Source organism: Hylobates moloch, unplaced genomic scaffold (genome assembly GCF_009828535.3).
Source record: "Hylobates moloch isolate HMO894 unplaced genomic scaffold, HMol_V3 SCAFFOLD_12, whole genome shotgun sequence".
Taxonomy (NCBI): Eukaryota; Metazoa; Chordata; class Mammalia; order Primates; family Hylobatidae; genus Hylobates; species Hylobates moloch.
Window position 1 is genome coordinate 63,283,791 of NW_026652287.1, and position 22,007 is coordinate 63,305,797.

At 45.3% G+C, this 22,007-nt stretch overlaps 1 long non-coding RNA gene across 1 annotated transcript; it reads right to left on the bottom strand.

The window, feature by feature from the left end:
- Window positions 1–1,973: 1,973 nt before the first annotated feature.
- LOC131380725 (uncharacterized) lies at window positions 1,974–16,687 on the bottom strand. The gene is made up of 6 exons (XR_009208845.1): window positions 16,604–16,687; window positions 5,574–5,661; window positions 4,392–4,584; window positions 3,948–4,092; window positions 2,731–2,988; window positions 1,974–2,176 (listed from the first exon to the last, which is right to left on the bottom strand). It is a non-coding gene; the product is annotated as an uncharacterized LOC131380725 (long non-coding RNA).
- Between the last annotated feature and the right edge of the window lie 5,320 nt (window positions 16,688–22,007).

A 22,007-nucleotide genomic window follows, 5' to 3' on the forward strand; every position in this document is an offset into this window, starting at 1 on the left:
CTGTAGAGATTTTGTTTATGGCCAGTTTTGGGGCCAGTTTATGGCCAGATTTTGGGGGGCCTGTTCCCAACACAAAGGGGTGAGGAATGAGGTCGAGTGTTCTGACACAGTTTTAGCAAATGCAGGTACAGATACTCAGGCTGGGTGTAACTGAAATGCATGCTTCATGGAGTTGCGCTCAGCTGAGACGCCTGGTGTGTGTGGGGAGGGCGGGTGCAGGGTAGCCTGAGCATGGTGGCAGCGTGGGATTCAGACACAGAAATGATTTGCAGGCACCAGAGTAGGGTCAGTGTGGTAGTAACCTACTGCTGCACAACAAATTATCCAAAAACACAGAGGCTTAAAACAACACCCTTTTATTATCTCTTCATTTCTGTGGGTCTGGACCCCAGGCATGGCTCTGCTGGGTTCCCTGTTTCATGGTCTCTCCCAAGAATGCAATCAAGGTGCCAGCCAGGACAAATATCTCATCGCATGGCTCAATTGGAAAGGGGTCACTTCCAAGTTCATTCATTTCATACAACCTGTGGGACTGAGGGCCTCAGTTCTTCCCTGGCTTTTGGCCTGAAGCTGCATTCAATTCCTTCCCTCTTGGGCCTTGCAGAACGGAGAGCTTGCTTCATTGGAGCACACAAGCCAAGAAAGCAGTTGAGTTTGCCATAAGACAGAAGTCACAATCTTTTGTAATCTCATCATGGAAGCCACCTCCCACCACCTTTGACATATTCTTTGGGTTAGAAGCAAAGTCATAAAGCCAGGCCCACACTCAAGGGAAGAAAACGACACAAGGGCACCCAAACAGGAGGTGGAGGTTGTTGGAGGCCCTCTTAGAAGTCTGCCTAACACCAGTGGGGAGGTCCCGGGAGAAAAATATCTCAAACTACTCTTCCCCCAGGTCTGGACTCTCCTTGAGAACTATTTAAAGAGAGAATCTTTTAAGTGAATTAAGTGGCAAAGAAAAAAGTTATAAAAATGCTAATATTCCAAAAACTTTCTGGGGAGTTCCTAATGGTTTATAAGCACTGTGCTTAGTTTCTTATGAGACTGCCTTTTAAAAGTAGTAATTAATGGGCTGGGCGTGGTGGCTCACATCTGTAATCCCAGCACTTTGGGAGGCTGAGGCAGGTGGATCACCTGAGGTCAGGAGTTGCAGACCAGCCTGGCCAACATAGTGAAACCCCATCTCTACTAAAAATCCAAAATATTAGCTAGGCGTGGTGGTGGGCGCCTGTACTCCCAGCTACTCAGGAGGCTGAGTAGCTGGGACTTGAACTTGAACTCAGTTCAATCCCTTGAATCACTTGAACTCAGGAGCAGAATCACTTGAACTCAGGAGGCAGAGATTGCAGCAAGCCACGATCGTGCCACTGCACTCCAGCCTGGGCAACAGAGTGAGACTCCATCTCAACAAAACAAAACAAAAAATAGTAATTAATGGAAAACAGGTAATTCACCTGTAATTTATCAGAACCAAAGGTTCCTCACCCCAACCCCTACACGGGGTCAAATTCAGTGTTTTGTCCTCAGGAAAAACCTGACAGTGTTCTAGTTTTCTTTTGCTGCATCACAATCATCCCAAAGTTTCGCGGCTTAGAGCGATGTGGAGGTTTTTGGTTTGGGGCTTTTTGTTTGTTTTTTGAGACACAATCTCGGTCTATCACCCAGGCTGGAGTGCAGTGGTGCAATCACTGCTCACTGCAGCTTTGGCCTCCCGGGTTCAAGCTATTCTCCCGCCTCAGCCTCCCTAGTAGCTAAGACCACAGGCTCACACCAACACACCCAGTTAATTTTTTTATTTTTTGTAGAGACAGGGTTTTGCCATGTTGTCCAGGCTGGTCTCAAACTCCTGGTCCCACACATTCATCCCATCCCAGCCTCCCAAAGTGCTGGGTTTGCAGGCACGAGCCACTGCTCCAGAATCAAAGCAATGTTTATTCTGCTCACAAATCTACAACTTGGATAGGACTCACTGGGGCTCATGCCTGCTTCACTCAGCATCAGCCGGGCCACTTGAAGACAGGGGGCTGGAACCTTCTGAAAGCTCTCTCACTTACAAGTCTGGCAATTGATGCTGGCTCTCAGATGGGGCTGTGACCAGGATACCTACAGGTGGCTTTTCTGTGCATCTGCTTGGGCTTCCTCAAAGCATGGAGCCTGGCTTCCTAGGATGAGCACCCTGAGAAAGAGAGAGCCAGGCAGAAGTTATCCCCTTTTATGACTTAGCCTTCAAAGTCACCTGGGGTCACTCCTGCCACAGTCTCAGGCCTGCTAGATTGAAGGGATGGGAACATAAATCGCATATCTCCATGAAGGAGATCAAGTCATCAAGGTCATTGTAAGGAGGGCATGTGGCATGGGATATATCCGTGCATTCACCTTTGGAAAATACAATCAGCCACAGAGAGCAAACAACCCCACCACCATCCCACCTGAGCTTTCACAGGTGTCAGTGACAACAAGCATCGTAGGATCAAAAGAAGTCAGCAGTCATGAAAAAATAAGGCAGCAAGAAGTACAATCCTTTCCACCTCGTCTCCCGTGAGAGCAGGAGGTTGGGAATGAATCCATCTGCCTGAACTAGAGAAGAGACGTTGTGCAAGGTCACTGGGCCAAGCCTGTGGGTTTGGGCTTCTCAGCTGGCCTGTTACCATGAAGCTTGTTCTTGTTTATTGCTGCACACCAAATTACCATAAATTTAGCAGCTGCAAACAACCCCGTTTATTATCTCACAGTTTTGTAGGTCAGGAGTCCAAGCAGGCTTGGCTGGGTTCTGCTCCAGTTATTACAAGGCTGAAATCCAGGTGTCCGCCAGAAATTCTGTTAGCCAGGGCTTCTATCATCAGTTCTTCTCTGCGGGGCGCTGCTAGGGAGGTCCTGACCACCAGAGGGCACTAGAACCACAATCCCGGTCCCAGGGAACTTTGCTTGTGCTCCAGCCCCTTTCTGTCAAAACACGGTCCGGCCACCAGTGGCAGCAGAGTCTGGGAACTTGTTTGAAAAGCAGAACCTCAGGACTTAAAACCACACCTGCTGAATCAAAATCTGCATTTTGCCAACCCCCCCACCCAGGCAATTCGTGTACACCCTTGAGGGCCAGGCTGTAACTCAGTGGTTCTCCACCTTGGCTGCATGTTAGAACCACCAGAGGAAGCGTGTGTGTGTGTGTGCGTGTGTGTGTGTGTGTGTGTGTGTGTGTGTGTTTGAGATGGAGTCTCCCTCTGTCATCCAGGCTGTAGTGCAATGGCGCGATCTCAGTTCACTGCAACCTTCGCCTCCGGGGTTCAAGTGATTCTCCCGCCTCAGCCTCCAGAGTAGCTGGGATTACAGGCTCTCGCCATTATGCCTAGTGAATTTTTGTATTTTTGTAGAGACGGGGTTTCACCATGTTGACCAGGCTGGTCTCGAATTCCTCACCTCATGTGATCCGCCCAGCTCGGCCTCCCAAAATGCTGGGATTACAGGCGTGAGCCACCGCACCTGGCCCAGAGGAACTTTTAAAATCCCTGATGCAAGGGACTACCCCCAGAGATTTTGATTGCATTGGTCTGGGGTGCAGCCTGCTGCCCAGATTGTTAAAAGCTTCCCTGGGGATTCTACTGTGGAGTGAAGGTTGAGAAGGGCTGCAAGCCTGGGTCATTGCACGTTGTAAGAACCTTGTGTATGAATGGAACTGTGCTATGGAACAACTCCACGCCACCTGTGTGTGTAGGCACAGGAGAAACACATAAAGCCCTGACCCTCAAGGGTCTCCTAGAATGCAAGACCTCAGCCCTCAGGGGCCTTCAGATAATGGTGCAGTCAGGGCAAACATGGAACACCAAGGACATGTGATCTTATTTTCCAGGTGCTTCAAAGACTCAAGTCAAACACCAACTGCTCAGATAGCAAATTCTAGTTCACCCACCCCCACCCATGCTCAGTTTCCTGTAAGTGTTTGCTGGTCTCACCTTTCTAACTCCATTGTGGGCCCCCTGAGAGAAGTAACGAGTCGGGTCCCCCCTCAATGGAGCCCCGTTCGCAATTGCTTTTGTGATCTAGGAAGAAACCAGCTGATGGTGGAATTGGTGAGTTGTGCTCCAGGAAAGAAGGTGACTGGAAGACAGAGATCAGCGATGTTAGGAGGCACTCTAAAAAAAGTATTCTCTCCTATTTATATAGAACTTCATGGTTCCCAATGCACTCTTAGGTGCACTGTTGCATTTTTATAACACCCATCTGCATTAGATTAGAGTAGGTTATCTGTACAGATGAGGAAAACTGAGTGACAGAGGCGTAAACAGATATGCTGGAATTTGCATGAGTCAGGCAGAAGTAGAACAAGAAATCACCTTCCTAAATTTCCTAATTTTCTATGTGCTGTTTCCAGGATGTAGCAATACTCAGCTTCTGACCTCTCTTTCCTCACTGTTGAGAGCATTTCCGGGGGATTTTGTCTTCATTCTTTCTTTTTGTTCTCCTCCCCAAAATTGTGGGTTTGTTTTGTCATTCTGGAATTCTCTGTTAATCTCCCACCAAATGTCCATTGATGTACTTGATTTCTCATTTTCGAAGGAAGATTCACCAGGTGTAAATTCTTAATATATGCTGGCAAAGACAATGATTTCATCACATTATAATCTTCTTGAATGCAAGAAACTTATTTCCCATTGTATCTCTAGCACTTTGACAAATATTTGTGGAATGAATGAATAATGAATGAAGGGGATTTGCAAAGTTAAATGTGAGTGAGGGAGGAAGCAGACCCAGGAAATTAATCTGGAGCCAGTCTGCAGGTGGTGTGGTAGGCGTGGTTGTAACCTCTGGACCAAGAGCTGTGAACGATGGTGCACAAAAATACTGTCAGCACCACAGAGAGCGGGTTTTATCTTCTCAAATAATGGCCAACTTTCCTGCATATTCTTCCCTTTTCCTGCTCCTCTTGAGGATGTATTCCCTGCTCAAATGAAATGCTGAAACGTGGCTGGGCGCAGTGGCTCACGCCTGTAATCCCAGCACTTTGGGAGGCCGAGGTGGATGGATCACTTGAGGTCAGGAGTTTGACACCAGCCTGGCCAACATGGGGAAACCCTATCTCTACTAAAAATATAAAGATTAGCCAGGCATGGTGGTGCAGGCCTGTAATCTTAGCTACTCGGGAGGCTGAGGCAGGAGAATTGCTTGAACCCAGGAGGTGGAGGTTGCAGTGAGACAAGATTGTGCCACTGTACTCCAGCCTGGGTGACAGAGTGAGACTCCATCGCAAAAAAAAAAAAAAAAAAACAAAAAAAACAGAAGGGCTGAAACGTTCTTTGAAGAATTCAGCGAGCCTTTGGATACTGACTTTCAGTAAAGGCCTCCGCTGCTCCCTGCCATTTTTTTCTATAAAGTGTCCTTACTCCTCTGGGGTCAGAAACCCTTCTCCTTCTGGGGTCCCCAAACAATGTTCCTCCCCTAGACAAATGAGGTATGGGAAGGATGTGAGTGGCGTGCCCTTCCTCCACCACCAGTGTTTCTGCCGAAACCATATTCACTTTATTAAATTAATCAGGGAAGAAGGGAGGGGGAGAAATGAAAATAAACCAAGCTTGCCGCACATTCAGCGTTCATCGTGAGGTCATCCTGCTCTCCGACCTGCCCTTCCTCACAGTGGTTTGGTGCCTGTTGTTCTAGAATCACACAGACCTGTTCCAAGATGATAGTTCCCATTAACCGCTCTAGAGATAAGAACTTGAACATTATGAAATGTTAAGTTTTGGCTGGGTGCAGTGGCTCACCCCTGTAATCCTAGCACTTTGGGAGGCCGAGGTGGGTGGATCTCCTGGTCAGGAGTTTGAGACAAGCCTGGCCAATATGGTGAAACCCCGTCTCTACTAAAAATTAGCCGGGCATGGTGGCAGGTGCCTGTAATCCCAGCTACTCAGGAGGCTGAGGCAGAAGAATCGCTTGAACTGAGGAGGCAGAAGTTGCAGTGAGCCAAGATGGTGCCACTGCACTCCAGCCTGGGCACCAAGAGCAAAACTCCGTGTAAAAAAAAAAGTAAAGAAAAGAAATGTTAAGTTTTCAATTTGAGATATTTTTTCAGGTTCTGTATACTGATGAAACCACTGATGCCAGTTGGTCTGAAGGAACCCACTGGAGCTGCTGACTCACCAAAGAATGCAGTTTTCACACCCTGATTTCATCCCCCAACCCCAGACAATCAACAACCCCAATTCTCCAGCTCTTCGTCCTTCCATGATCACCTTAAAATCACCAGCCCAGAACTCCTTGGGGAAATGGATTTGAGGGTTTCCTCTCGTGTCCTTACTTGGTGCCCTGTGATCATGAAACTCTCTGCTGTCCACCCTGCTGTCTCAGGGGAATGGTCTGTCACTGTACAGTGGGTATATGAGCCTGTTGGTCCTATAACACTGCTTCATCAGGATGCTCTGAAGCTCCATACCCCAGGCCCACCCTGCACTGGCCCGCTCCCCCTGCCCTTCTCCCCATTGCCGTCCTCCCACCCTCCTCCACTTTCTTCTCTGAGAGCTGGCTCCCAGGGTCTGCAGGGCTTATCCAGGGTGGTTCTGTGGCCAAGGGGCATGGTTCCAGCTCAGCCCCTTCTGCCCCTTGGACTGAGAACCAGGGTCTGCAGTCCGCAGTGGAGTAGGCCTTCTGTATGGGCTCTGGGTCCATACTTAGGACCTTATGAGGGGCAGGTGATGGTAGAGGAAGAGGCTACCCCTAGTGGGCACTTGATTGGCAATGGAAAGGCTTGGAAAGGCGTCACAGGCTGGAGAGCTTCATGGACTGCATCCCACCATGAAGGAAATGGAAACTTGGCTTTTCCATTCTCAGATTACAAGGGAAGAAACTTTCATGGTGGTGTTGATAAAGAATATTCTGACTGAATAAGTTGGGGCCAATTTGGAGTCGGGTCTCAGGGAAATGAAGAGGCTGTAAGAGCCCAAATCTTTCCCTTCAAGTGGCCCCCAGAGTCTTTAAACTCTCCTACTTATTCAAGGCCCAAGCCCCTTCCTTCAACTCATCTTGGATCACATCGAACGAAGTAACAAACATTTATTAAGAATTTGTATTCACGGCCAGGTGCGGTGGCTCACGCCTGTAATCCCAGCAGTTTGGGAGGCCAAGGCTGGTGGATCACCTGAGGTCAGGAGTTCAAGACCAGCCTGGCCAACATGGCGAAAACCTGTCTGTACTAAAAATCCAAAAAAATTAGCCGGGCATGGTGGTGGGCACCTGCAATCCCAGCAACTTGGAAGGCTGAGGCAGAGAATTGCTTGAATCTGGGAGGCAGATGTTGCAGTGAGCCGAGATCATGCCATTGCACTCCAACCTGGGCAACAAGAGCAAAACTCTGTCTCAAAAAAAAAAAAAAAAGAATTTGTATTCACAAAACTTTGTGGCAGGCTGGATGCGGTGGCTCATACCTGTAATCCCAGCACTTTGGGAGGCCAAGGCAGGAGGATCGCTTGAGCCCAGGAGGTGGAGGCTGCAGTGAGTTATGATCGAACCACTGCACTCCACTCTGGGTGACAGGGCAAGAGCTTATCTCAAAAAAAAACAAAAAATCACCCAATTCTGTGCCACAGGGAAACTTTTGGGGACTACGGATGCACACATTTGCTAGAAGCCATTGAAGTATACACTCAAAATGAGTACATTGTGCGTGTAAATTATACCTCAATAAGTTGATTTAAAAAAACTGCATCAGAAGATTGGCAAGAATATTGGTAATTGTCAAAGCCAGATGATGGACACGTGGCAGCTCATTATGCTTTTCTCTCTACTTTTGAGAATGTTTAAATTTTTCATAATAAAATTAAAAACTAAATTTACTCTGTGCCAATACATTTAGTTCTGGGAAGCAAAATGTCATTGGGTATCTAAGATTCACACTTTAATTCTTCCATGTCACAAGCAATCCACTGAGCATCAGCCTTGTGCCAAACATTGGGCTGGTGAACTGGAAATCTTATGACAAGGTCACGGCCTGCCCCTGTCCTGATGGTGTGCACAGTGGAGAGAAAGAGATGGGTGCTTAACAAATAATTGCTAAAGTAAATGGTGATTTTCATAATCCATATAAAGAAGCCAGATGCCATCAGATATGATGGAAGAACCCACCTTGCTCTAGGCAATCAGAAAGGCTTTCTAGAGGAGATGGTTAAACTGGGTGCTGAAGGATGAATAGGAGAGTGAGAGAAAAATACAGGAGCATTTGTTGTTGTTATTGTTGTTGTTTTTTTGAGACAGGGTCTCACTCTGCTTCCCAGACTGGAGTGCAGTAGCACTCACTATATAATGGCACTCATAGCTCACTATAAACTCGACCTGTTGAGCTCAAGCAATCATCCCGCCTCAGCTTCCCCAGTAGCTGGGACCACAGGTGCACACCACTATGCCTGGCTAATTTTTTTTCTTTTATTTTTTGCTAGAGACAGTGTCTTGCTATGTTGCCAAGGCTGGCCTTGAGCTCCTGGCCTCAAGTGAGCCTCCTGTCTCAGCCTCCCAAAGTGCTGAGATTACAGGCGTGAGCCACAATGCCAAGCCATACACAGGAATGTCTTAATTCAGCAAGCTTTTATGGCATCAATGCTATGTGATTAATTCCAAGTACTTTTCCTTGGGGAACTCTTATTCTACCAGGAGATTCCAAATGGTGATAAACACTTTATTATGATTCAAAGCGTTAATTACTGTAATGGAAAAAACCTATCTCATCGGGAACCAAGGAGAGAAAGAATTCTTGGAGAGAATTATTGCTGACATATTTACAATGGAAGTTGCTGTTAAACTGGGTGTTAAAACACAGTTGATGTTCACTAGGTGCAACAAAAGGTCTGCACAAAGCAGAAGTGCTCCAGCTATTCAAAACCTCAAACGAGCACTTTGTTCCAGGAAGAAAGACAAGGGCCTGAAACTGGACTTTGGAAAGCGGGTGGATTTGTACAGGAAGGAAGAGTATTGCAGGCAGGTGGATCGCACAGGTTTTAAGGGGGACCTTCTGGTGGTGTGTGAGAGACAGTGAGTGGAGCTGAGGTAGCACCCTGAAGAGCAGGGGGATATTTGGCTGGGTGTTTAGCTAGGGTAGGGTCGACACGGAACCCTTGGATGCCAAGACAAGGAGGTTGGAAAGGACCCTGACAAGGGGACCTCACTCCCAGTTGCATTCCCCTCTCACTGCCTCAACTTTAGGTGTGTGGAAGAGCAGACCCTGGTGGCCTTTCAGTACCAAGAGTCATCTTTGGTCAAAATTGCTGAGGATCAGGTCTGGCTGGGAGCACCTAGTCTGTCTGGAGGCAGAGGTGGCCAGGAGCCAAGCACCAGGGGAGAGTGAGCTCTCAGCATGATGAGGAGAGCACCGTCCAGTTTACATATTTCTTTCTGGAGGAATCTTCAAGTTCTCCCAACTTGATTCAGGACAGGTGACCCTCAAACCGGGGCTTAGCATGTGAGGGTTCTTGGCTTTGCTCAAGAAAGAATTCAAGGGTGAATCAGTATGGGCCAATGGTAGGGGAGAAGAAAAGAGGCTCATTGAGGAAGCCATGTTACAGCTCCATGACTGTTCCTGCAGAGCAGGACTACCTGGTCCCGTAGGCAGACCGCAGCAGCTCAGAGCAGTTCTGCAGTCAGATTTATGCTCACATTTAATTGCATGTAGATTAAGGGGCGGTTTATGCAGACATTTCTAGGGAAGGTGTAGTAGCTTTGGGGTCGTTATATCATTGCCATGGAAAGGGGTGGTGACTCTCGGGTGTTGCCATGGCAATAGTAAACTGACATGGTGCACTGGTGGGCGTGTCTTATGGAAAACTGCTTCCCTCCCGTTTTAGCTAGTTCTCAGTTTGGTCAGGTGTCTGAGCCTCACCTCTGGAGTTGAGCCCACCTCCTACCTCACGGGTGTACTGCAGCCAGTGAGTATCATTGAGTCCCTGCATATAACAAACAGACTCCGAGATCTGTCTTCACCCAGCGGCAGTTCATGACCATTTGGACATGGTGCATAGATAGTGATAGAATAGAAAGACAATAATGTAATCCACTATGCATTGTCTTCGTTCTAATCACAAAGTAAGTGAAAAATTAAGCATTATATTTTCAGGTGCCTTTCAAATTCTAGACCCAGCATAAATACATACATACATATATATATATATATATATACATATATATAATGCATAACATATATATGTGCTGTATTTCCTTTTTTTGAGACTAAGTCTCGCTCTGTTGCCCAGGCTGGAGTGGAGTGGCACCATCTCGGCTCATTGCAAGCTCCGCCTCCCAGGTTCAAGTGATTCTCCTGCCTCAGCCACCCGAGTAGCTAGGATTTCAGGCATGCACCACCAGGCCAGCTAATTTTTGTATTTTTAGTAGAGATGGGGTTTCCCCATGTTGGCCAGGCTGGTCTTGAACTCCTGACCAGCCTCCCAAAGTGCTAGGATTACAGCATCAGCCAACGTGCCCAGACTTTATTTACTTTATAACTGTACTTACCTTATGTAGTGAGTATATATGAAGTAGTGTTAAAATATACATATTTAACATTTAAATATCATGCAGCATTAAAAGACATGGCTGGGTCCAGTGGCTCCCATCTGTAATTCCAGGACTTTGGGAGACTGGCAGGCAGACGGAATGAACCCAGGGTTTTGAGACCAGCGTGGGCAAGATGGTGAGACTCCATGCTTACAAACAATACAAAAATTAGCCAGGCATGGTGGCATGTGCCTGTAGTCCCAGCTACTCAGGAGGCCGGGGTGGGAGGATGGCTTGGGCATGGAAGACTGATGCTGCGGTGAGCTGGGATGGCATCACTGCACTCCAGCCTGGTGACAGAGCAAGACCCTGTCACAACAAATAAATAAATAAACAAACAATAAAAGACATATAAATAAATAACTGTCCTCTGCCTTACATCTACATCCCATAATCAATCATTTTCATCTTTTGGCTCTTCTATTATTGCTTTATGTTGCTGAATAATTTGCATATTCTAATATCTCTTTTGCACTTTAACCAGTATTATTGAAGGATAGTTTATATATAATAAAATGCATCTCTTTTTTGTTACTTATCATTTTGAAACACCTTTATTCCACATGTGTTTATTAGGTGTTTACAATGCTCTAAAAGTACATTACAAATAAGTCATCAAACCACTAGCTTAGCATATTTGCACAGGCATGTCAGCAGTGGGGAAAATAAAACAATTAATTATAACGTCTCGTTAATAATATCCTGTAAATATCAAACAAAACACATTTTTTTCTTTGTCCTCATTGCAAACTATACTGCCTAGGCTACCCGTAAACAAAAATTTTTGTGTGTATTAAAAGTATTTCCATCAGTTTGGGATTCTTAGACTCAAAATTCTTGGTCCTACCAGTTGCAAACTTAAAATTTTAATTCTAATCAGTCATATAAATGCACAATAGAAAAAGTCAAAGAATTCAACAAGATTTCTAAACCCAGCAGCTCTCTTCTCTACCCCATGCCTTCCTGCTCCATCCCTCTCTTCAGAATCAGAATTAGCCACTCTCTCTTTTAGTGAATAGTTCTATTTTCATCTCCTTTTTTTTTTTTTTTTTTGAGTTGGAGTCTCGCTCTGTTGCCCAGGCTGGAGTGCAGTGGTGCCATCTCTGCTCACTGCAACCTCTGCCGCCCGGGTTCAAGCAATTCTCCAGCCTCAGCCTCTCAAGTAACTGGGATTACAGGCATGCACCACCACACCCGACTAATTTTTGTATTTTTAGTAGAGACAGGGTTTCACCATGTTGGCCAGGCTTGTCTCAAACTCCTGACCTCAAGTGATCTGCCCACCTCAGCCTCCCAAAGTGCTGGAATTGCAGGCATGAGCCACTGTGCCCGGCTCCATGTTTATAAATAGCAGGTTTATACACAGTCTTGAATTTGAGTGCTATATATTATCAAGTTACTTTTTACTAGAAGATGATGAATTCGCTCTTTTCACTCCTCTCCCACGCACATATTTCCTTCCCCTCCCTCCATCCTCCCAGAATTGTCATGTCATGATTTTTATTAAGTTCAGTGATTATGTTATGGTAATCAGGAAAATGTTAGAGATGAGCTATGTCGTGTGCTGGCCTTACATTTCTTTCTCATGCAAACTTTTTGCTTTTCTTTACAACTGTAGTTAAGATTTGTCCTTTTCCCCGCTTTGAATAATTTAAACTCCAATCTCTGTCCTTCTGCTCCAATCTATACTTTCTTTAAGCCAGCTGCATGATTCTCCTGCTGGGACTTCACTTCACCATCTAGTCATGTTGGTCCTCCATTTTCTCTTTCCTAGTTTACTCCCTTGTTTAGGGTGAAAATATCTTCCAGGAGCTTCCTGAGAAAGATTGGGAGGAAATTTTTTGAGACGTTGTTTGTCTGAAAATGTCTAACCCTGTTTCCACTGGACTGATAATTTGATAAAAGTCTAGGTTAAATAGTGTTTTTTCCCCAGAGTGTTCAATGTCCTCCCACCTATGATCCTTTGACTGTGATCTGTTTGGCTTTTTTTTTCCTCTCTGGAAACCTCTAGAACTGATGTTCTGAAATATTATTACCATATTTTAACAATTGTGGAGCACGCTGCAGGCACCTCAAATTTCTTTCAGTTGTGGGGACATTTCTTTAATACTTTCTTCACTACTGGAGTTTCTGTTTTCTCTTTTTTGGAATTTCTGAATTTATCCTCTAATTTTCTTATATTTTCTCTTATTATCCACTTTTGTCTTTTATTCTACTTTCCAGAAGTTTTCCTTTTAGTTTGTCGTTTTTTAGAGACAAATTCTCAGCGGCTGGGCACGGTGGCTCATGCCTGTAATCCCAGCACTTTGGGAGGCCAAGGCGGGCGGATCACAAGGTCAGGAGATTGAGACCATCCTGGTTAATGCGGTGAAACCCCGTCTCTACTAAAAATACAAAAACTTAGCTGGGCGTGGTGGTGGGCACCTGTGGTCCTAGCTACTCAGAAGGCTGAGGCAGGAGGATGGCGTGAAACCGGGAGGCGGAGCTTGCAGTGAGCAGAGATTGAGCCACTGTACTCCAGCCTGGGCAACAGAGCGAGACTCCATCTCAAAAAAAAAAAAAAAAAGAGAGAGACAAATTCTGGCTCTGTCACTCAGGCTGGAGTGCAGTGGCACTATCATAGCCCACTGCAGCCTCAAACTCCTGGGCTCAAGCAATCCTCCTGCCTCAGCCTCCCAGATAGCTAGGACTGCAGGCTTGCACCACCATGCCCTGTTAATTTTTTAATAGAGATAGGGTTTCACTATGTTGCCCAGGCTGATCTCAAACTCCTGGCCTTAAGAGATCCTCCCACTTTGGTCCCCAGTGTGGTGGTGTTGGGTGATGGGACTTTTAAGAGGTGATTTGGTCATTAAGAGAGACTGATGCCATTCTCTTGAGACTGGGTTAATTCTGGAGGCAGTGAGTTCTCACTCTTTTGGGACTGGATTGGTTATTGCAAGGGCAGGCTGCTATAAAGTAAGGTTCCCCTTATGTTTTGCCCCTTTGACACACACCTGCTTCTCTTCTGCTTTTCCATCATGTTATGATGCAGCACTAGCCCCTCCTCTGAAGCCAACCAGATGCCACCCACTTGGTATTGGACTTCCCAGCCTCCAGAACCATGAGCTAAATACATTTCTGTTCACTATAAATTACCCAGTCTATAGTATTCTGTTATACCAACAAAAAATGGACTAAAACAATCACTGTCCATTTAGATTTACCCACACATTTATCATTTTCATTGCTTGTTATTCCATCTTACAGCTCATATTTTCCCTCTGATATTGCTTTTCTTTCTTCTGACCTAATTTTTTAAGAATTTCCTTTAGGGGGATATGTTTGTAACAAAGTATTTCAGTTTTTCTCTGCAAGTGTATTTAGTTCATCTTCATCCTTGAATGATTCTTGGGCCTGCAGCTTTAGACTGACATGTGTTTTCTCCCAGCACATCAAAGGTATTGTCCCATTGTCTTCTTGTTCCCATTTTTGCATTGAGAAATCAGTAGAAAGTCTAATTTTGTTTTCATATATGTAATCCATCCTTTATTTCCAGCCACTTTTAAGATTATGTCATTGTCTTGGGTATTCTGTGGTTTCTAGGTATGCTTTTTAAATTATTCTTTTAAAAAGTGAATTGAGGCCGGGCACGGTGGCTCATGCCTGCAATCCCAACACTTTGGGAGACCAAGGTAGGTGGATCACCTGAGGTCAGAAGTTTGAGACCAGCCTGGCCAACATGGTGAAACCCTGCCTCTACTAAAAATACAAAAATTAGCTGGGTGTGGTGGCACATGCCTGTAGTCCCAGCTACTCAGGAGGCTGAGACAGAAGAATTGCCTGAATCCAGGAGGTGGAGGCTGCAGTGAGCCGAGATCACGCCACTGCACTCCAGCCTGGGTGAGACAGAGTGAGACTCCGTCTCAAAAAAAAAAAAAAAAGTGAATTGAACTAATGTTTAATTTTATTTAATTCCTTTTTTATCTATTTTATTCTATTTATTTATTCTTTGGATTTGTTGGGCTTCCTAGACTACTAGCATTTTTCAGTGGCATATTCTTCATCTGATTTTTTTTTTTGAGACAGAGTCTTGCTCTGTCACCCTGGCTGGAGTACAGTGGCATGACCTTGGCTGACTGCAACCTCCACCTCCTGGGTTCAAGCCCTTCTTGTTCTTCAGCCTTCTGAGTAGCTGGGATTACAGGCATGCACCACCACAACTGGCTAATTTTTGTATTTTTAGTAGAGATGGAGTTTCACCATGTTGGCCAGGCTAGTCTCGAACTCCGGACCTCAAGTGATCCACCCGCCCTGGCCTCCCAAAGTGCTGGGATTACAGGTGTGAGCCACTGTGCCTGGCCTCTGAATTTTTTTTGTTTCGTTTTGTTTTGTTTTTTTGAGACAGAGTCTTGCTCTGTCACCCAGGCTGGAGTGCAGTGGCGCGATCTCGGCTCACTGCAAGCTCCACCTCCCGGGCTCACGCCATTCTCCTGCCTCAGCCTCCCGAGTAGCTGGGACTACAGGCGCCCGCCACGACGCCCAGCTAATTTTTTTGTATTTTTTATTAGAGATGGGGTTTCACCATGTTAGCCAGGATGGACTTGATCTCCTGACCTTGTGATCCACTTGCCTCGGCCTCCCAAAGTGCTGGGATTATAGGCGTGAGCCACCGCGCCCAGCCTGAATTTTTTTTAATGTTGCTTTTATCCTTTTTCTTTGATAACTTTGTTCAGTTTCTTTGTATACTCTTTCTTCTCTATCTTTTTAATGAAACTTTCCAAACACAGAAAAGTCAAAAGAACTATACAGCAAATATCTGTATACATACCACCTATGCCCTTAACATTTCACTGTACTTGCTCTATATGACTTTTTTATGTGTCTAAAGTGAGTTGCGGACATCAGGTTCCTACCCCTAAATCTGCCGGTTATGCGTTTCTCTTTTAGCTACCTTTGACTTGGGGGGAACTCTTCCTGTGCCAAGTAATTTGAAGACATTCGCACAGAGTAGGGGGAGGCTTTCGATTCTGCCTAGCAGGAAGCATCTCCAGTTTCCAGGAACGTTACTAATTTAGAGGAATATGTGTATGTGTGAGTTGCTTAAACTTCCTTTGCCCCAGCTGGCCAAGAACAGCAGCCGGAAAGCCACTTACAGTGCAGCAGCTCAGCCCCACCTCCTCCTGGCAAGCAGGCAGCATCCTGTCCAGACAACTGTGTGTTGATCCCTCCTCCAGTACTGCTTCCCTGACCCCAGATATCAATGGCAGCAAGTGCCAGGAAGGTTCCAGCAGCCAGGCTGTGTCTCTCACTCTTTGTGTTCCAAACAGGTGACTGCTGGTTTGCCTATCACAATGAGCCTCTTGTGCCTTGTAGGCTTAGTCTAAGATCAGAACCATGGGCATTCCTTCTTGGCTTCCTCCTGGACTCACTTGACTTTTCCTGTGTTGGTAGCTCTTCCTCCTCTGACCTTTCAGATACCCCCTAGTTATGCCAGAAGTGCAGAATGCATTTATGTTTCTGAATCCTCCTTGCTGGTCTGGTGTAATTCCTGAAAGAAGGCATACTGCAGTAATTTTACTTGTGATTCTTTTTGCTACTAGCAAGATCAACCAGGTATTTATTTATTTTTATTTTTTAGAAAATTTTAATATAATTTTAATGTTGTAGGGAGCATGAGGAATATGGAGAAGGGCAGGAAGACTTTTGTGGGTGATGTTGGTTAGCTTGATTGTGGTGGTGATTTCATGGATATATACAAATGTCAGTATCAAAGATCAAAATTGTATAATTTAAATATGTGCAGTGTATCATATATCAGTTATACTTCAATAAGCCTGTTAAAATAGTTTTAACAATGATGATATATTGCAACTTATCGTTAACATTTTATTTATTTTAAACTAATTGAGTTTTTACACATGAAATTGTACATGTAATTGAGTTTAAAATACATAAAATTTGAATGACAAGTTAAATTTTATAACATACATGCAGTAAAGTGCATAAATCTTAAATGCATAGTATAATTAATTTTTCATATGACTACCACTACCACTCAGATGAAAATATAGAATACTGGCTGGAAGCAAATGGCTCATACCTGTAATCTCAGCATTTTGGGAGACCAAAGCAGGAGGATCATGCATGGCCAGGTATTTGAGACCAGCCTAGGCAACATAGCGAGACCCCATCTCTATAAAAAATAAAAAGTAAAAATATTAGCCAGATGTGGTGGCACATACCTGTAGTCCCAGCTACTCGGGAAGCTGAAATGAGAGGATCAGTTGAGTCTGGGAGGTTGGGGTTACAGTGAGCTATGACTGTGTCACTTCACTCCAGCGTGGGCTACAGAGCAAGACCCTGTCTCTAAAAGAATAAAAAAAATATACAGAATACTTCCAACACTTCAGAAGATCCCTCGTGCCCTCCTAGTCATTATCCCCTGAGGGTAAGCACTATTCTGACCTCCATCCCCATGGATTAGTTCCGACTGTTCTTGAACTTTATATTAATGGAGATGCATTCATGCTGATACTTGTGGCAATAGTTTGCTCATTTTCGTTGCCATATAGTATTCCACTGTATGAATATATCACAATTTATTTATTCATTCTCTTGTTGATGGACATTAGGGTTGTTTCAAGGTTTTGGCTGTTATGGATAAAGCTGGAATGATCATTCTTATTCAGGACCTTTAATGGACATCTGTGGTCTTTTTACTTGAGTGTTGTAGTAAGTAGTATAATAGCCCCCCAAAAGATATGTCCACGTCCCAACCCTCGGAACCTGTGACAGTGACTTTACTTGGAAAAGGAGTCTTTGTACATGTAATTTTTTTTTTTTTAAGATGGAGTCTCACTCTGTTGCCCAGGCTGCAGTGTGGTGGTGCAATCTTGGCTCACTGCAACCTCTGCCTCCTGAGTTCAAGCAATTCTCCTGCCTTAGCCTCCCAAGTAGCTGGGATTACAGGCATGCACCACCACACCCAGCTAATTTTTTTTTTTTTTTTTTTTTTGTAGAGATGGGATTTCACCATGTTGGCCAGCCTTCACCATGTTGGCTAGGCTAGTCTCCAATTCCTGACCTCAGGTGATCTGCCCACCTCGGCCTCCCAAAGTGCTGGGATTGTGGGTGTGAGCCACCGCAAACAGCTTGTACATGTAATTAAATTAAGGATCCCAAGATAAGATCAGCTTGTATTATCTGAGTGGGCTGTAATGACAGGGGTCCTTGTAAGAGACACAGGGAGTAGGAAAAGGCCATGTGGAGACAGAGGTGAAGATGAGGGTTATGCAGCCCCAAGCTAAGGACTGTTTAGAGCCCACAGAAGCTGGAAGAGGCAGGGAAGGATTAGCGCCTTCAGAGGGAGCACGGCGCGGCTGACACCTTGACTTTGGCCTTCTGGTCTCTAGAACGCTGAGATAATATTCTGTTGTTTTAAGCCACAAAGTTTGGGATCATTTGTGACAGCAGCCAAAGGAAATTAATAATACAAAAGTTCACTTTATTAATACCCGTTTATATTTGTTTGTGATGTGCACGACACTCCAATGGAAATTTTAAAACTGTTTGGAGTACAGACTTTCCCAAGCCTGGCTAACTTTTTCTTCCTTCTCTGGGAACGGATGTTTTGCGCGGTGTACAGAAGTGTGGAGAGTGACCCCAATGTCCTTGTCGATGTGTGTCTGCAAATCTTACCTGTCACAGTGTGGGCACTCTGAGAGCCCTGTGTCCCCGCCGGAAGCATCTGTTCCTTATGCAGCCGGAGCGTACTCTGCTAGGGTAGCTAATTCCCCTCCTCCTGCCCCGCCTTTTTGCAGGTTCACAGGTGCAAGACTGGCTGTTTTCTGTTAATATTAACTATACTTGAATTTTCAAGGATTTTTTTTAAGAAAAAAATGTATAATGCCAATACAAAAAAAAAAACACACACAGGAAAAAAAATTAACCTTACTAAACTAAACCTGCCCTGATAGGAGGGTTCTTCTCACAAACCTGACTGCAGAGCAAAATGGAATTGTTCCAATTTCTCCCTTTGCAAACAGGCATGCATCAACTTCTCATTTTAACAACTTTGTTTCTTTCTCTTTCTTCTTTCTTTCTTTCATTCTTTCTTTCTTCCTCTCTCTTTTTTCGTTTTTCTTTTTTTTTTTTTTTTAGACAGTCTTGCTCTGTCACCCAGGCTGGAGTGTAGTGGTGTGATCTCGGCTCACTGCAACTTCCATCTCCTGGGTTCAAGTGATTTTCCTGCCTCAGCCTCCTGAGTAGCTGGGAATACAGGTGCATGCCACCACACCCAGCTAATTTTTTGTATTTTTAGTAGAGAGGGGGTTTCGCCATGTTGCCCAGGCTGCTCTTGAACTCCTGGCCTCAAGTGATCCACCCGCCTTAGCCTCCAAAAGTGCTGGGATTACAGGCATGAGCCACCACGCCCAGCCTTTAACAACTTTCTTAATAAGTGGTGTGGGAAAACACCCAGAGCTAAACAAAACCAACAGGGAGAAGTGACAAGCATTTGAGAATTCTTACATTTCTCTTAGCTGTATTCCCCCAGAATCTGGTTTCCAGCTTTTTTTTTTTTTAGTCTGGAGACAGGTTGGAGTGCAGTGGTGTGATCAGTGCTTACTGCAGCCTTGCCCTCATGGGCTTCAGCAATCTGCCTGCCTCAGCCTCCCAAGTAGATAGGTCCACAAGCATGTGCCATCAGCTTGGCTAATTTTTCTATTTTTTGCTGAAGATGAGGTCTTGCTATGTTGCCCAGGCTGGTCTCAAACTCCTGGGCTCAAGCAATCCTCCTGCCTCCGCCTCCCAAAGTGCAGAGATGATAGGCAGGAGCCATTCCAGCAACTCGTATGATGTGGTTGTTCAAACTGACCCTCTCGGGAACATTCAACAATAGCTAAAACAGTGAGTGGGCACTGGGTGTGTGCTCCAGCTCAGGCCATTACTTATCTGGTTAGATTCTCTCCAAACCCTTGAAGGTGGGGAATTTCCTTGCGGTGGGGGTTTTCCACGCTTTCCAGATGAGGGCTGTACGCTCATTGACTAGAGGCACCATGTCTAAGTGTCTGAGGCTTAATTCCCACTCTCTAGAAGAGCAGCTGACTATGTATATGTCAGTGGGAGAGGGGAGAGCCCAGAAAATCATTGCAGTTTATCACAGCCACCCCCATCCCCTCCATCACTGCAGAAACCGAGCCTCCACTATCTTGGAGTTTCCTTGAAGAGTTCCCAGTCTTGGTGAAATATGGGATGGATGGCCAGGCGCAGTGGTTCACGCCTGTTATCCCAGCACTTTGGAAGGCCAAGGTGGGTGGATCACTTTAGGTCAGGAGTCCAAGACCAGCCTGACCAACATGGTGAAACCTCATCTCTACTAAAAATACAAAAATTAGCCAGGTGTGGTGGCGCATGCCTGTAATCCCAGCTACTTGGGAGACTGACGTAGGAGAATCTCTTGAAGCCAGGAGGTGGAGCTTGCAGTGAGCCAAGACTGCGCCACTGCATTCCATCCTGGGCAACAGAGTGAGACTCTGTCTCAAAAATAAGAAGAAGAAGAAGAAGAAGAAGAAATATGGGATGGAATTTCCAGTGGATGTTAAAGATCCTTCCAAAACAGGTATTTTCTACAGAAAATGTTACATTTGGTCTGACAACGTCTTGCAAAAATGAACTCAAATGGTCAGAAATATTTGTTGCTCTAGGTTTTCAGAAGCAGAACGGGCATCCTTTCTTAGAATACATCCTGGGCCCCTCAGGGTGTTCAGGGTGGGAATAAAGTATATAAAATGAGAAGTCAAAATAGGGAAGAGGTACTAGGGAGGAAGCTGGGCAGAGGAAAGTAACCCTTGGGAGGCCCAAACTTTAATGCTCTGGTTCATAAAATGCAAAAAAAAAAAAAAAAAATCCATTCTCATCCCTCCTGTCCTGTTATTGTCAAGATGCTAGCTCCTTGGACAATTCAAGATACACCAAGCTTCCTCCCTGGATAGCCCCAAGTTTAAGGGCAGGAAATGGCCTTGGACTGGGTGTCTTTGCCGAGAGAACAGCAGCACTTTGATCCAAGATGTCCGAAAGACAAACAGAAGTTCATGAGAAACAGAGGCCCCAGCGTCACTTGGGGTGGCGGGAGGGACCTGTGCAGCTTGCGCCATGGACACCTCGTTAGTGCATAGGAGCACATCAGTTTTACAGAAACGGGGCTCCATCTAGCCCAAAGGGAGAACGCCCAGGCTGTGATCAAAGGATTGAGGGTAGGACATCAAAGGTTAGGGACTTTCCAGAGTGGAAAATATGGGAAGGGATTGGGTCAAAACCAGTCACACGTGGGGAAGAAACATTAAGCCTTACAGAGAATGTGGGCGAGATTTGGTAAGACGTCAAAACTTACCAGACCCAAGTGGGCATATTTAGGGGAAAACCAGAAGTCATAGTTCATTGGAAACAGACAGATACAGTCAACAAATCTTCATGTATCTGGGGAATGCAAATATCACGTTATTCCTTATTGTGTGTCAGAAATACACAAGCCCACACTGTGTTGAGTACCTGCGTGGGAGTGGGAGATGTTCAGGCCTGCACACAACTTATCTGCGCCTCAGCTCTTCTTGTGGAAAAATGCTATAGAAACAGCACAAGATCTGGACCATCCAACTCACCAGCCCATCCCAGCTGGAATTCAGTGGGCAGTCCCCTGACCCTGTTATTCCTCTGAATATGAGAAAGGCAGAGACAATAGAATAGGAGGGCGATGGTTTCAATCCACAGGGCTCTTTGGATGAGAAAACATGGGGGTGTTGTTAGGTAGCCCTGGTCTGCTTGAGATTTCATTTCTGGCCAGGCGCAGTGGCACATGCCTGTAATCCTGGCACTTTGGGAGGCTGACGTGGGTGGATCACTTGAGGTCAGGAGTTCCAGAGTAGCCTGGCCAACATGGTGAAACCCCATCTCTGCCCAAAATACCAAAATTAGCTATGTGTGGTGGTGCACGCCTGTAATCCCAGCTACTTGGGAGGCTGAGACAGGAAAATCACTTGAACCCACGAGGCAGAGGCTGCAGTGAGCTGAGATTGCGCCACTGTGACAGGCGTGGGCCATAGCACAGAGCCTGGTAACCACCATTCTATTCTCTGTTTCTATGTATTTGAGTTTTTTTCAGGTTCCACATATAAATGAGATCATGCAGTATTTGTCCTTCTGTGTCTGGCTTAGTTCACTTAGCGTAACATCCTCCAGATTCATCCAAATGGCAGGGTCTCCTCCTTTTTGAAGGCTGTATAGTATTCTTTTGTATTGTATACCAAGTATCTTTATCTATTCATCACTGATGGACACTTAAGGTGTTTCTATGTCTTGGCTATGGTGAATAATGCCACAACGAACCTAGTCCAAAATGGGAAGTCCTCAAATATCCATCAATGTTAAATCATTAAGTAAATAGTGGTATTTATTCACAATTTATTTCATAGGTGGAATGCTACACAATGGTAAAAATGAACAAAGTT